Source organism: Lagenorhynchus albirostris, chromosome 6, assembly GCF_949774975.1.
Source record: "Lagenorhynchus albirostris chromosome 6, mLagAlb1.1, whole genome shotgun sequence".
Lineage (NCBI taxonomy): Eukaryota > Metazoa > Chordata > Mammalia > Artiodactyla > Delphinidae > Lagenorhynchus > Lagenorhynchus albirostris.
This window is the reverse complement of record NC_083100.1, coordinates 15,944,619-15,959,046: the sequence shown is the minus strand read 5'-3', so window position 1 is coordinate 15,959,046 and position 14,428 is coordinate 15,944,619.

Here is a 14,428-nt window from a genome sequence, read left to right as displayed (position 1 = left end):
ATATGTTTAAGTTCTAACCCCCAGTACCTCCGAATGTGACTGTATTTAGAGATAGGGTCTTTAAAGAGGTAATTAAGCTAAAATGAGGTCATTAAGGTGGGCTCTAGTCCAATATGACTGGTACCTTTACAAGAAGAGGTGATCAGGACACAGACACCCACAGAGGAAAAACCATGTGAAGACACAGAGAAAAGACAGCCATCTATTGGACAAGGAGAGAAGTCTCAGAAGACCTAACCCAGCCAACACTTTGATCTTGGACTTCTAGCCTCCAGAACTGTGAAAAATAAATATCTGTCATTTAAGTTCCCCAGATTGTGGTACTTTATTATGGCAGCCCTAGCAAACTATTGCACTATGCATTTGCTTTTAGCCCAAACAATGATCTAATGGCTCAGCTGTTTTACAGATTTCTAGAGATAAAAATCCCATATTATTCCATAAGAAATACTTCTTAAAGACTGGCCCATTTCTATGCTCACATAGATGCTTTTTATAGTCACCACGTTAATTTGATCAAGGTAGAAACCTGTTACACTCTCCTCCCCACATCCTACTCCTCCATCACTTTTCTCCTTGTTTTCAGCTTGAAAAGCATAGCCTGACCTGCTTTCCAAACAATTAAACTCTCTGTTTCCCTCTTCTAATTATGTTTCCATATGAGTGAAGACTCAAGTAAATTCAAATCAATCCTCAATATGTCAGTTGAGAATTCGACTCTGAAAGGAACTCTAAGATGAAGTTCAGTTTCAAATCTTAGTTTGGCTTTTCAACCTAACACCTACAAGCTAACATTCAGACTCAACATTGAGCATACACATCTAACTTATTCAAGATAGGTACATCACTTCCATTCTGATTTTCATCTTCTCATTCCATTGACTCCATAGTCAAAGAGCTGAGAAAAATGCCTTCCCTCCATTCCTCCAGAGGAGAGAAATTAATTTTCCAGTCATGTAAATAGACACAGGTTTATGGCTTTCTGACTTCTAAGTCACAGATCAGAAAACAGACTAAGGATGCTATAAACTGTTATGATTATCGTTGTTGTTTAGATGTTTAGGAAATGCATTTAATTTTGTCCTTCATCTACTTCAAGCAGGGAAAATCAAAAATTCTATTTGTAATAATATGATATTTACCTCAGCTGAGTTTATTAGAATGTCATTCAACAAATTTTGTCCAGTAATTGCAATCAAATTACCTCCGATTGTGACTGAGGGCATGCAACATTTTCTCAGATTTCAGGATCCTGGTGGCAGGTGTCTTCGACTCTTGACTATTCCATGGATTTTAAAGGTAAATTAGATTAAATCATCAGTTACAGCTCTAAGTTTATTTTATCTTTCCTTGTTGAATTAAAGTCATCACCATATTTTTGTACCCTAATATGAGGTCCTTTGTTTTCCTGCTTACTTTATGGGATGTGGTGTTTGTTATTAGCATGTTGTATTTCAAATACTTCGTTCAGCCTTTAGAATCTTACAAAGGAAAAAAGAAGCCTATAATCCATTAAGGAATCCATTTCTAAAAAACACCACCATTGCATCAAAGAAATTTGCTACATTTGTTTGGAAAAGTTCTAACTACAATGCAGTCATCTTTTCTGACAAGAAGTCAGAAAACTTTGATAGTTATAAACATTGGTAGCTATTAAACCAAAGCAGACAGTGAGAGGTCTGTGGTGTACTAAGGGAATAATTTCCTCTTTGTGTGTTTTTGTTTATTACTGACCATGGGATAAATGATTCAATCCTTCTCCACACTATTACAGAGTTAATACATACTTATTCTCAGAAAGATAAATCTGTACTTTGTTTAGTTCTAGGTATAATATGTCTGTTGAGAATTAAAAATGTGTTGGCACTCTTTGGGAAGAAACAAAGAAAGAGTGTTTACTGTGACTTTTAGCCTCAAATTTCCTTTTGCCAATTGCCAACTGGGTCATTCTTCTGCAGCATCGCCCAGGTAGGACCGAAAGCTTTGCGCAAGTACCCTTTGCTAAATTAACAGCTCCTTCTCTTCTGTTTCTTCCAGCATTTTTTCCTAATGTGCATCGATCAAGGCTCCTCTTGTCACTGGCTGCTTTCTGGCAAAAGCTACTGCCACATGGCCCCATTTCAACTTGTAAAAATGGGTGGTTTAAAAGTCTGTAAAGTACTGAAATCTTCAGAAAAATGAGAGATTCATGTTAGAAATTTTTACTACTGTCTTGCACAGTAGCTGCCACAGTCGAAGAAATTCATGACTGCAATAGCTTCCACTGTGTGGAAAGGAATCCATCAACGGCTCTTAACTTTACATGATGACAGATATTAACATTAATAAAAATTGTGATAGTCTGTTATCAACAAAGCAAGTATATCACCAAAATTATATTCAAGTTAAAGATAAGCCATTATCTCTATGAACTTGGTTAAATCACTTTTCTTCCATAAACCTCTATTACTTAATCTCTCTAAAGTTCATTTCCAGCATAGAATGTTAAGAGTCTATGGCCTATAGAGGAATTTTACATTTCTACACATAAACATCGCTGTTGGTATTTTAATTCTGGAATCTATCTTCTCTTTCCTTGGAAGGTAGGAGGTGCAAGCAGATCTGATCAAAATTAGTCACTGCCCAAGAACAAAGAAACAACCAGATGTGTAGCAGGGTCTGCCCTGCCAGAGTTCTTAAACTGAGACCTTATAATGAAAGGCAACCCTTAGAATGGTTTAATGCACATACCATACGCACAAGCATATAACCAAAATTTACCAAGCATTCAAATTAAGCATATACAACTCATTACAAATCTCTTATACAACCATATCTACAAATAAACTATGCATATGTGAGTTTCATTTAGATTACCCATACTTCCCCCCACTCAGAATTAGAAACAGAGTTGATACGGGTCTTTGTTCATCTCTCTGCTGTGCTCACAGGAGTCCAGCTAGTTGAATGTCAGATTCAGTCACTGAGCACTTCTTTGTGCTTAAGACACAAGCAAAGTATTTCTTTCGACAAGCCAGTTTAACAAATACGTGAGTTAACAGAACCACAAACAGCAATAATGTGGACCTGACCTCTCATTTATAAAATTGTTCAGCCTGTGAGATATGCAAAACACTTAAATTTGGGAAACATGAGTCATTCTCACAGATGCAAATTACAGACTAATTTAGAATAGCCTGGAATTTGGTGGGCCAGCAGCTAATGCTACCGAGTTTGCAACACCCTTTCTAGACTCTGGCTTTCTTTCAATGCTAACCTCCTCAGCTCTCACCCACAGTGGGAAAGCCTGTTTAGTTAACCTCTCAGGAACCTCAGGTGTTGCCTTTGGTGGGGAAGAGCTATCCAGAAGATAATCCTGCCCCAGGAATCAAATTTTCCATCACTAGCACTTCCTAATTCCTGGCAGCAGCTCCTTCTAATAAGTTATTTTAAGCCTGAATATTGAGAATTAGTGCTGCCAATATCCTAAGCACGTCTGACACAGCCCACCCTGGAGGTTACCTGGAGCTTGGTAGACGCTTCTTGAATGTACTAGCAGCCTCTTACTTCAAACACCTACATCCATCTGTCAGAGTGCTCTGTCTGACCAAAGGAGAGCACACAGGGCAGGCTGGAAACGTCAGGCGTTAACACCCAGTTAACTACAAGCCTCAAGCCCCCAGGGATGTGAGTGGGTACATACCCCAACCTTCGCACCTCATTAGTTGGATAATCCTGAGGTATTTCCCCATCTCTCATAGGGTCACCAGGGGGGGGTTGGATCTGTCTCCCACAGCAGTCGTCCAATAATTAACAGACTCCTGTGTTTTCCTCTCCTCTCTGTCTCACTTTCCAACTCCCTCTCAGTGCCTCCTGAGATCACCTCCTGAGTTAATTTTGTTTCCAAATCTTTGTCTGAGATCTGCTGTGGGGTGGTTCAAGATAAGCAAAGAACAAAGATAAAACTCTAATTGATTATGGAATTATCAGAATTCAAGCAGAGGGAGGGAAGGAGAAGAAGGAGTCTGTTCCAGAATCCCAGTTGCTAAGTTAGGAGAGGGGAAAGTGGCCATTGGCAGTAAACATTTAGGCATGGTCAAACACACACGTGTGAGCACCACCAAGAAGCGAAAGAAATGGACCTTCCTACCACTTAATCAGGTGATCAACGACTGATGGATTTGAAGTAATTGCAGGAGAAGGTTGGTCAACCACAGTTATAAGGGCCAGTTCTGAGCAGATGAGCCAGGCAGGAAAAAGCGAGAGGCAGAAGCTAATTTAGATGAGTTAATAGATTGGCTTAAGTCTACATGTCAGAAACTAATAACACTTCCAGGGAATTACAGTAGAATTTTAGCTGAAAATGGGGTCATAAAACTGGATTTTCCCTGAAAAGTCAAGCTGCACCAGAGAAACTGGATGCCTGATTCTACTTTGTCAGTGAGATGAAGCCAAGTTTCATGATTGCCCCTCTACCCAATGGGGCACGGTGGCTTCTAGGTTTAAGGAGTAGATTTAGAATCTCCGTCTCCCGATTTCTAAGTTAACGTATCTTGTTAACTTACCAGTAAATATTTGAGTCCTTTAAAATGAAAACACACACACACACACACACACACACAGAGAGAGAGAGAGAGAGAGAGAGATACTCCTGTCATATCTTAGGTACCTAGGCACATATTTGATGATTGAATAAAATGAAATGAACAAGAAACAAGACCACTAGTGTGCATTTTCAAATCTCATTCATGTAAAAAAAAAAATTGGCTTTTACTGCTGTAAGACTACTCTTATGTTTCTGTTATTGTTGAGTTTTGAAGATAATAAAATAAAGATCCTAATTCCAAAAGAGTGGAATCAACACATCAACTCTGCCGATTACATCATGGGTTTATTTCATCTTCCCAAGGCTTGCATTCTTTCTATTGAGTTTGATGTGCCAGGTCCCAAAATTGGGAATTGCATCAAGACAAATATTTTTTAAATAAAGTAAGTATTGTTGGTTTCAAGTATGATTGTCTCAAATATAAACAACTACACAAATTCGAAACATGTTGGATGAAATGGTAGAAGGAAAACAGAGGAAGAAGCAAAGTAAAAATAGAAGCCATGCACATAAGGGTATAGTGGATGAAGCAGAGGTTTTATTCTGGAATTGTATGAAGCCAGTGAAAAAGATACCATTTGGAACATAGTGTTGTGCAATTCTAGCCAATGTTAGAGGCAATCAAAATGTTTCAGGGGGGCTGAGATGTTTGAAACATGAGGACAAGTGTTGGCCCATTCAATACCTTAGAGAAAAGAAAACTATGGGAAAATTTTTTCCAAGGGTATCTGCATGAGCCAAATTCTTCACTCACATACTTGTACGTGGGACTTAATTGTGCACTTGGATATTTGTGGCAACCCTGCATTCTGCAAACTTAGTGCTTGTGTGAAACAGGAGTTAAGCATATGGCAAACTTCAGCTTGCATGGCAATGCAATAGCTTCTGTTAGAATTAAACTGCTCATTAGTATGCAATGGAACTTTTTAAAAGGAAAACAACATTAATGACTATGAGCCATTTGTAAGCTATTTTAAAAGCCATAATTCAAAATACGATTGAACATAAAGCAGATATGGGTGTAATCCACCACCTCCGTATATCAAGGTCCTCTACTAGAACCAGCCCACCTTAATCTCAGAAAATATAAACGCAATTTAGCAGCCTGTGACATGTTTCTGAGAGGCGCACCAGAGACATATGGGGAGACCCTACAACTCATAGCTATATCACCAGCCATCTTCCAGGTGGAGAGAGGAAGAGGAACTGCCTGGCGAGGTGATACTCTCAGCTTCCTACACCTCCCTAAGAAGTATTCAATAAATGCTTCCCAACCATTAGAAGAACAGCTCATTCTTATGCTACAAATCATGTTTTCTTCCTCATGTTTATACAGCCATAATCTTCAAACCACAGAACAGAGAAACAAGCTCGCACTTTAAAATCCAAAGGTTTTGAAAAGAAAGCAAACCACTTCTGTGAACAGAACAAATGCAGTCACTGAATTTTCAGTATTACAATTTCCTAAATGGGTGGTTGTGGTGTTTCAAGCTACTGCACACCCATGGTCTCCTTCCTCTTCTTCATGTTTCACTGTACTTGACATTAACCTATAAAAACACATGTATCTGCTTGCGGGAGTTCCTTGGATCTTCCAGGTCTGTTCTTTCTTGGCAAAAATTTGATTTGACAACTATGGAGTATGCAGCAAGTGCTGGGCGGAAAAACTTAGAAGGGGAAAGCAATTAGCTTTAGCCCAAGTTCATTTGGGCTGGTATGGAACATAATGATAAAGGACAAGATGTTGAGAGAGAGAGAGAGAGGGGTTAGATTTGAAATGAAACCTAAAGAGACAACTGAAATATATTAAGGATGGAGGTTTTCACCTGTCTTTCTTTCTTTTTTTTAACAACAGAATATAAAAGTACAGAGCATGATGCCATTCAACAGAAACATACCCCACACAGAGCGAACCAGGGAAATCACTTCATTTGGTGGAACCTCTGCCTGACTATAAATGGACAGAGTGTGAAATCAGAACAGAAGTCTGGGTCAAGGTGCTTACAGAAGGGTAGACGGGGAAAAGACAACTGTCCACTGGAGAACAATAAAACAAAACACTCTTAACTTCAGAAACTAAAGAAGAAACACACATCTACTAAGAACATGGTCCACAGAACCCTGTAGCCAGAGGAAAAAAATTACCAAAGGAGTGCTAAGCTACTATAAAAGCCACGGAAAAGTTAGGTTATTTACTCAAGAAAAGAAGCTCAAGAGGGTCCACAGAAAATGCAGCGGGAACCAAGAAAGTCATTTCACATAAGCAGTAGCAATAAAATTTTAATACCCTAATTAATGGGGAAAAGAAGAAAATTATCAGTCAGCCAAGAAAAAGAATAGCTCTGCATATCTTCAGCTATTGGATTTTTGCATTCTTAAATACATGTCTGTGGTCTGTGATTCGCAAGTCCTTTTGTGAGCGTGAAAACTGACCTCCACTAACTTCTCACTAAGCCACTTTTCTCCTACCAAAATGTGGATGAGGTATTTACTATCCTGACTCAGCTGCTGCACTCCATAGCATCATGGTATCACTGTTTACTGTGAGGATCTTAAAGCTCTCTGATACCTTAGTGGGCATTTTCCTTATTGCAATTAGGCCCTTCCTCTGGACTGTCATGAGGGGAAGGAGTGAAGAAAGGAGTGAAGGAGTGAATCATTTGTCTGGGCTTTTAACTTAATCATAAAGGGAAGAACCTGGGAATAAAATGAGAGCCCCAAAAGGTATACTGCAACTTTGTCTGCAGAGTTTCATTTCAGTATATAATATAATTTTAAAAGACTCAGCAAATGTGATTAAATATTAAGAAGTGCCAATGCTGGGTGGTGGAAACACCCATGTTTTGTAAATTATTATTCCCTTTATTTTTCTAAATACTCAGAAATTTTAAAGAAAAATTAGTCAAAAGTAAAATAAGGTTAATGGGAGATCTGTATGGTGCAAAGTTTAACAAAGAATGTCTGTGGTCTTATACCAACAAGAATTACAAAGTCTAAAAGAGAAACGCACAAAATTGCCTGATCTGTTATTCCAGTGAGCTTCAACCCCAGCTAAAAATTACCATTATGTGGGGGAAATTTTTATAAACTACTGCTCCTGTTCAATGTTCACCTCAGACCAAGGAAAAGTAAGAATCAGTGAGTGTACGGCCCATGCATCTGTATTTTTAAAAGCTTCTCTAATGGTTCTGAATGTGTAGCCAGCACAGAGGACAACTCCTATCTCTTGGGACATTATTCTCTGTTCATCTGAGATGAAATCAGAAAGAGTGTGACAACAAAAAGAGCACTAGCGTATAAACCAGGAAATCCAAGTTCTAGACCCAATTTTGTTACAAGCTATGTAACCTTAAACAATTCCTTTAATCTCTTTGGAATCCATTTCCCTTTTCTGGACCATGAACGTACTGTACTACATAAATAAAAAGGTTTGTTTCTTTTCCAAGATTCTATTAATTAAATGTAAAAAGAAGAAAACAATTAGCACTGAGGTATTAACTGGAAATGTTTTCTACAACAATATTTTCAATAGAATAATTGAGCATGTGATCCTCATTGCAGCTAACTTGTATTTGCCTTGCTTAATTTATGAAAGATTCCTACACATGGCTAACTCTGGAGGATCTTTTTAAGCCACTGTTGGAAGACGGGATTCCATCTCTTCATTATCATGAATCAATGGGTGCATGATTCAGCTGTGAATAAAGCTGCCTAACTGTGCTTAGTGGAAGTGCTTGCCTTCTATCAAATTAAAGTGGATCTGGCATTTTCAAATGACAAAAGTAAAGGAATACTCTGCAGAGGGTTGAGGGAGAGCTAGAGGGGCCCTGGGAGTTATAATGGAATACCTTTTTCCATCTCCTCACTTTCAGTCTGTATGTGTCTCTAGATCTGAATTGAGTCTCTTGTAGACAGCATATATATGGGCCTTGGTTTTTTATCCATTCAGTCACTCTGTGTTTTGGTTGCAGCATTTAATCCGTTTACATTTAAGGAACTGATAATTATCGATCTGTATGTTCTTATTGCCATTGTGATAACTGTTTTGGATTTGTTTTTGTAGGTCTTTGGTTCCTCTTTTTTCTTCTTTTGTTCTCTTCTCTTGTGATATGATGACTATCTTTATTGTTATGTTTGGATTCCTTTTCCTTTTTTGCTCGTATATCTATTACAGATTTTTGGTTTCTGATTACCAAGAGGTTTGTGTACAGCAATCTATATATATATATATATATATATATATATATATATATATATATACACACACATATAATTGTTTTAAGTTGTTGATCTCTTAATTTCAAATGCATTTTAAAAACACTGCATTTGTACTCTCACCTCCTCGCAATTGCTGTTTTGGATATTATATTTTACATCTAATTTTTCTGTCTATCCCTTAACTAACTGATTAATATGAATTTGATGATTTTACTACTTTTGTCTTTTAACTTCTCTACTGGCTTTGTTTGTGGATGATTTCCTGCCTTTAATATGTGTTTCCCTTTACTGGTGAGCTTTTTCATTTCATAATTTTCTTGTTTCTAGTAATGGCATTTCTTTTTCACCTAGAGGAGTTCCTTTAACATTTGTTGTAAAGCTGGTTTGGTGGTGCTGCACTCTTTTAGCTTTTGCTTGTCTGTAAAGCTTTTGATTTCTCCATCGAATCTGAATGAGAGCCTTGCTGGGTAGAGTATTCTTGACTGTAGGTTTTTCCCTTTCATTATTTTAAATATATTGTGATACTCCCTTCTGGCCTGCAGAGTTTCTGCTGAAAAATCAGCTGATAGCTTTATAGGAGTTCCTTTGTATGTAATTTGTTGCTTTTCCTTTGCTGCTTTTAATAGTCTTTCTTATCTTTAAATTTAAAATTTGTATGGAAACACAAAAGACATCGAATAGCCAAAGCAATCTTGAGAAAGAAGAACAGAGCTGGAAGAATCACACTCCCTAACTTCAGACTATACTACAAAGCTACAGCAATCAAGACATTATGGTACTGGCACAAAAACAGACACATAGATCAATGGAATAGGATAGAGAGCCCAGAAATAAACCCACGCACTTATGGTCAATTAATCTATGATGAAGGAGGCAAGAATATACAATGGAGAAAAGACAGTCTCTTCAATAAGTGGTGCACAGAAAACTGGACAGCTACATGTAAAAGAATGAAATTAGAATATTTTTTAACACCATATACAAAAATAAACTCAAAATGGATTGAAGACCTAAATGTAAAACCGGATACTATAAAACTCCTAGAGGAAAACATAGGTAGAACACTCTTTGACATAAATTGCAGCAACATTTTTTGGATCTGTCTCCTAAAGTAAAGAAAATAAAAGCAAAAATAAACAAATGGGGAGTTTTGTTCAAGATGACGGAGTAGAATGACCTTTTTGCTAGAGCAACAGAATCACAACTAACTGCTGAACAATCACCGACAGGAAGACACTGGAACTCACCGAAAAACACACTCCACGTGCAAAGACAAAGGAGAAGCCACAATGAGACAGTAGGAGGGGCACAATCACAATAAAATCAAATCTCATTACCACTGGGTGGGTGACTAAAAAACTGGAGAACAATTATATCACAGAGGTCCACCCACTGGAGTGAAAGCTCTGAGCCCCACGTCAGGCTTCCCAACCTGGGGGTCTGGCAATGGGAGGAGGAATTCCCAGAGAATCAGACTCTAAAGGCTAGCAGGATTTGATTGCAGAACTTCTACAGGACTGGGGGAAACAGAGACTCCAATCTTGGAAGGCACACACAAATTAGTGTGCGCATCAGGACCCAGGGGAGGAGCAGTGACCCCATAGGAGACTGAACCAGACCTACCTGCTAGTGTTGGAGGGTCTCTGTGGGGGCTGGCTGTGGCTCACCAGCCACAGGACAAGGACAAAGACAAGGACACTGGCAGCAGAAGCTCTGGGAAGTACTGCTTGGCATGAGCCCTCCCAGAGTCTGCATTAGCCCCACCAAAGAGCATGTAGCCTCCAGTGCTGGGTCACCTCAGGCCAAACAACCAAAGGGAAGTAACTCAGCCCCACCCATCAGCAGACAAGCTGATTAAAGTTTTACTGAGCTCTGTCCTGTCCACCAGAGCAACAGCCAGCTCTACCCACCACCAGTCCCTACCATCAGGAAGCTTTCACAAGCCTCTTAGATAGCCTCATCCACCAGAGGGCAGACAGCAGAAGCAAGAAGAACTATAATCCGGCAGCCTGTGGAATGAAAACCACATTCACAGAAAGACAGACAAAATGAAAAGGTAGAGGACTCTGTGCCAGATGAAGGAACAAGATAAAACCCAAGAAAAACAACTAAATGAAGTGGAGATAGGCAACCTTCCAGAAAAAGAGTTCAGAATAATGATAGTGAAGATGATCCAGGACCTCAGATAAAGAATGGAGGCAAAGATGGAGAAAATGCAAGAAATGTTTAACGAAAACCTAGAAGAATTAAAGAACAAACAAACAGAGATGAACAATACAATAACTGAAATGAAACATACACTAGAAGGAATCAATAGCAGAATAACTGAGGCAGAAGAACGGATAAATGACCTGGAAGACAGAATGGTGGAATTCACTGCCACAGAACAAAATAAAGAAAAAGGAATGAAAAGATATGAAGACAGCCTAAGAGAACTCTGGGACAACATTCACATTATAGGGGTCCCAGAAGGAGAAGAGAGAGAAAAAGGACCTAAGAAAATATTTGAAGAGATTATATTTGAAAACTTCCCTAACATGGGAAAGCAAATAGCTACTCAAGCCCAGGAAGCTCAGAGAGTCACAGGCAGGATAAACCCAAGGAGAAACATGTCAAGACACATAGTTATCAAACTGACAAAAATTAAAGACAAAGAAAAATTATTAAAAGCAACAAGGGAAAAATGACAAATAACATACAAGGGAACTCCCATAAGGTTAACAGCTGATTTCCCAGCAGAAACGCAACAAGCCAAAAGGAAGTGGCATGATATATTTAAAGTGATGAAAAGGAAGAACCTGCAACCAAGATTACTCTACCCAGCAAGGATCTCATTTAGAGTCAATGGAGAAATCAAAAGCTTTATAGACAAGCAAAAGCTAAGAGAATTCAGCACCACCAAATCAGCTCTACAACAAATGCTAAAGGAACTTCTCTAAGTGGAAAACACAAGAGAAGAAAAGGACCTACAAAAACAAACCCATAACAATTAAGAAAATGGTAATAGGTACATACATATCGATAATTACCTTAAACATGAATGGATTAAATGCTCCAACCAAAAGACACAGGCTTGCTGAATGGATACAAAAACAAGACCCATCTATATACTGTCTATAAGAGACCCACTTCAGACCTAGGGATACATACAGACTGAAAGTGACAGGATGGAAAAAGATATTCCATGCAAATGGAAATCAAAAGAAAGCTAGAGTAGCAATACTTAGATAAAATAGAGTTTAAAATAAAGAATGTTCCAAGAGACAAGGAAGGACACTACATAATGATCAAGGGATCAATCCAAGAAGAAGATATAACAATTATAAATATATATACACCCAACATACAAGCACCTCAATACCTAAGGCAAATGCTAAGAGCTATAAAAGAGGAAATCGACAGTAACACAATAATAGTGGGCAGCTTTAACATCTCACTTACACCAATGAACAGATCATCCAGACAGAAAATTAATAAGGAAACACAAGCTTTAAATGACACAATGGACCAGATAGATTCAATTCATATTTATAGGACATTCCATCCAAAAACAGCAGATTACACTTTCTTCGCAAGTGCACATGTAACATTCTCCAGGATAGACCATATCTTGGGTCACAAATCAAGCCTTGGTAAATTTAAGAAAACTGAAATCATATCAAGCGTCTTTTCCGACCACAACACTATGAGATTAGAAATCAATTACAGGGGGAAAAAACATAAAAAACACAAACACATGGAGGCTAAACCATATGTTACTAAATAACCAAGAGATCACTGAAGAAGTCAAAGAGGAAATCAAAAAATACCTAGAGACAAATGACAACGAAAATATGACCATCCAAAACCTATGGGATGGGGCTTCCGTGGTGGCGCAGTGATTAAGAATCCACCTGTCAATGCAGAGGACATGGGTTCAAGCCCTGGTCCGGGAAGATCCCACATGCTGCGAAGCAACAAGAGAAACCACCGCAATGAGAAGCCCAGGCACCACAACAAAGAGTAGCCCCCACTTGCCACAACTAGAGAAAGCCCACCTGCAGCAATGAAGACCTAACAGAGTCAAAAATAAATAAATAATAAATTTTAAAAACCTATGTGATGCAGCAAAAACAGTTCTAAGAGGGAAGTTTATAGCAACACCATCCTACCTCAAGAAACAAGAAAAAATCTCAAAATTAACAATCTAAAGTTACACCCAAAGAAACTAGAGAAAGAAAAACAAACAAAACCCAAAGTTAGTAGAAGGAAAGAAATAATAAAGATCCGAGCAGAAATAAACAAAATAGAAAAAAAGAAAATAATAAAGATCAACAAAACTAAAAGCTGGTTCTTTGAGAAGATAAACAAAATTGATAAACCTTTAGCCAAACTCATCAAGAAAAAGGGGGAGAGGACTCAAATCAATAAAATGACAAATGAAAAAGAAGAAGTTACAATGGACAGTGCAGAAATACAAAGCATCAAAAGAGACTACTACAAGCAACTCTACACCAATAAAATGGATAACCCGGAAGAAATGGACAAATTCTTAGAAAGTTATAACCTTCCAAGACTGAACCAGGAACAAGCAGAAAATATGAACAGACAAATGACAAAAATGACATTGAAACTGTGATTAAAAATCTTGCAACAAACAAAAGTCCAGGACCAGATGGCTTCATGGGTGAATTCTATCAAATATTTAGAGAAGAGCCAACACCCATCCTTCTCAAACGCTTCCAAAAAAATGCAGAGGAAGGAACACTCCCAAACTCATTCTACAAGGCCACCATCACCCTGATACCAAAACCAGACAAAGATACTACAAAAAAAAGAAAATTACATACCAATATCACTGATGAATATAGATGTAAAAATCCTCAACAATATACTAGCAAACAGAATCCAACAACACATTAAAAGGATCATACACCATGATCAAGTGGGATTTATCCCAGGGATGCAAGGATTCTTCAATATATGCAAATCAATCAATGAGATACACCATATTAACAAATTGAAGAATAAAAACCATATGATAATCTCAACAAATGCAGAAAAAGCTTCTGACAAAATTCAACACCCATTTATGATAAAAACTCTCCAGAAAGTGGGCAAAGAGGGAACCCACCTCAACATAATAAAGGCCATAAATGACAAACCCACAGCAAACATCATTCTCAATGGTAAAAAACTGAAAACATTTCCTCTAAGATCAGGAACAAGACAAGGAGGTCCACACTCACCACTATTATTCAGCATAGTTTTGGAAGTCCTAGTCTCGGCAATCAGAGAAGGAAAAGAAATAAAAGGAATCCAACCTGGAAAAGAAGAAGTAAAACTGTCACTGTTTGCCAATGACATGATACTATACATAGAAATACTAAAGATGCCACCAGAAAACTACTAGAACTAATCAATGAATTTGGTAAAGCTGTAGGATACAAAATTAATGCACAGAAACTTCTTGCATTCCTATACACTAACAATGAAACATCAGAAAGAGAAAGTAAGGAAACAATCCCATTCACCATTGCAACAAGAAGATTAAAATACCTTGGAATAAACCTACCTAAGGAGGTAAAAGAAACTGTGCTCAGAAAATTCAAAGACACTGATGAAAGAAATCAAAGATGACACAAA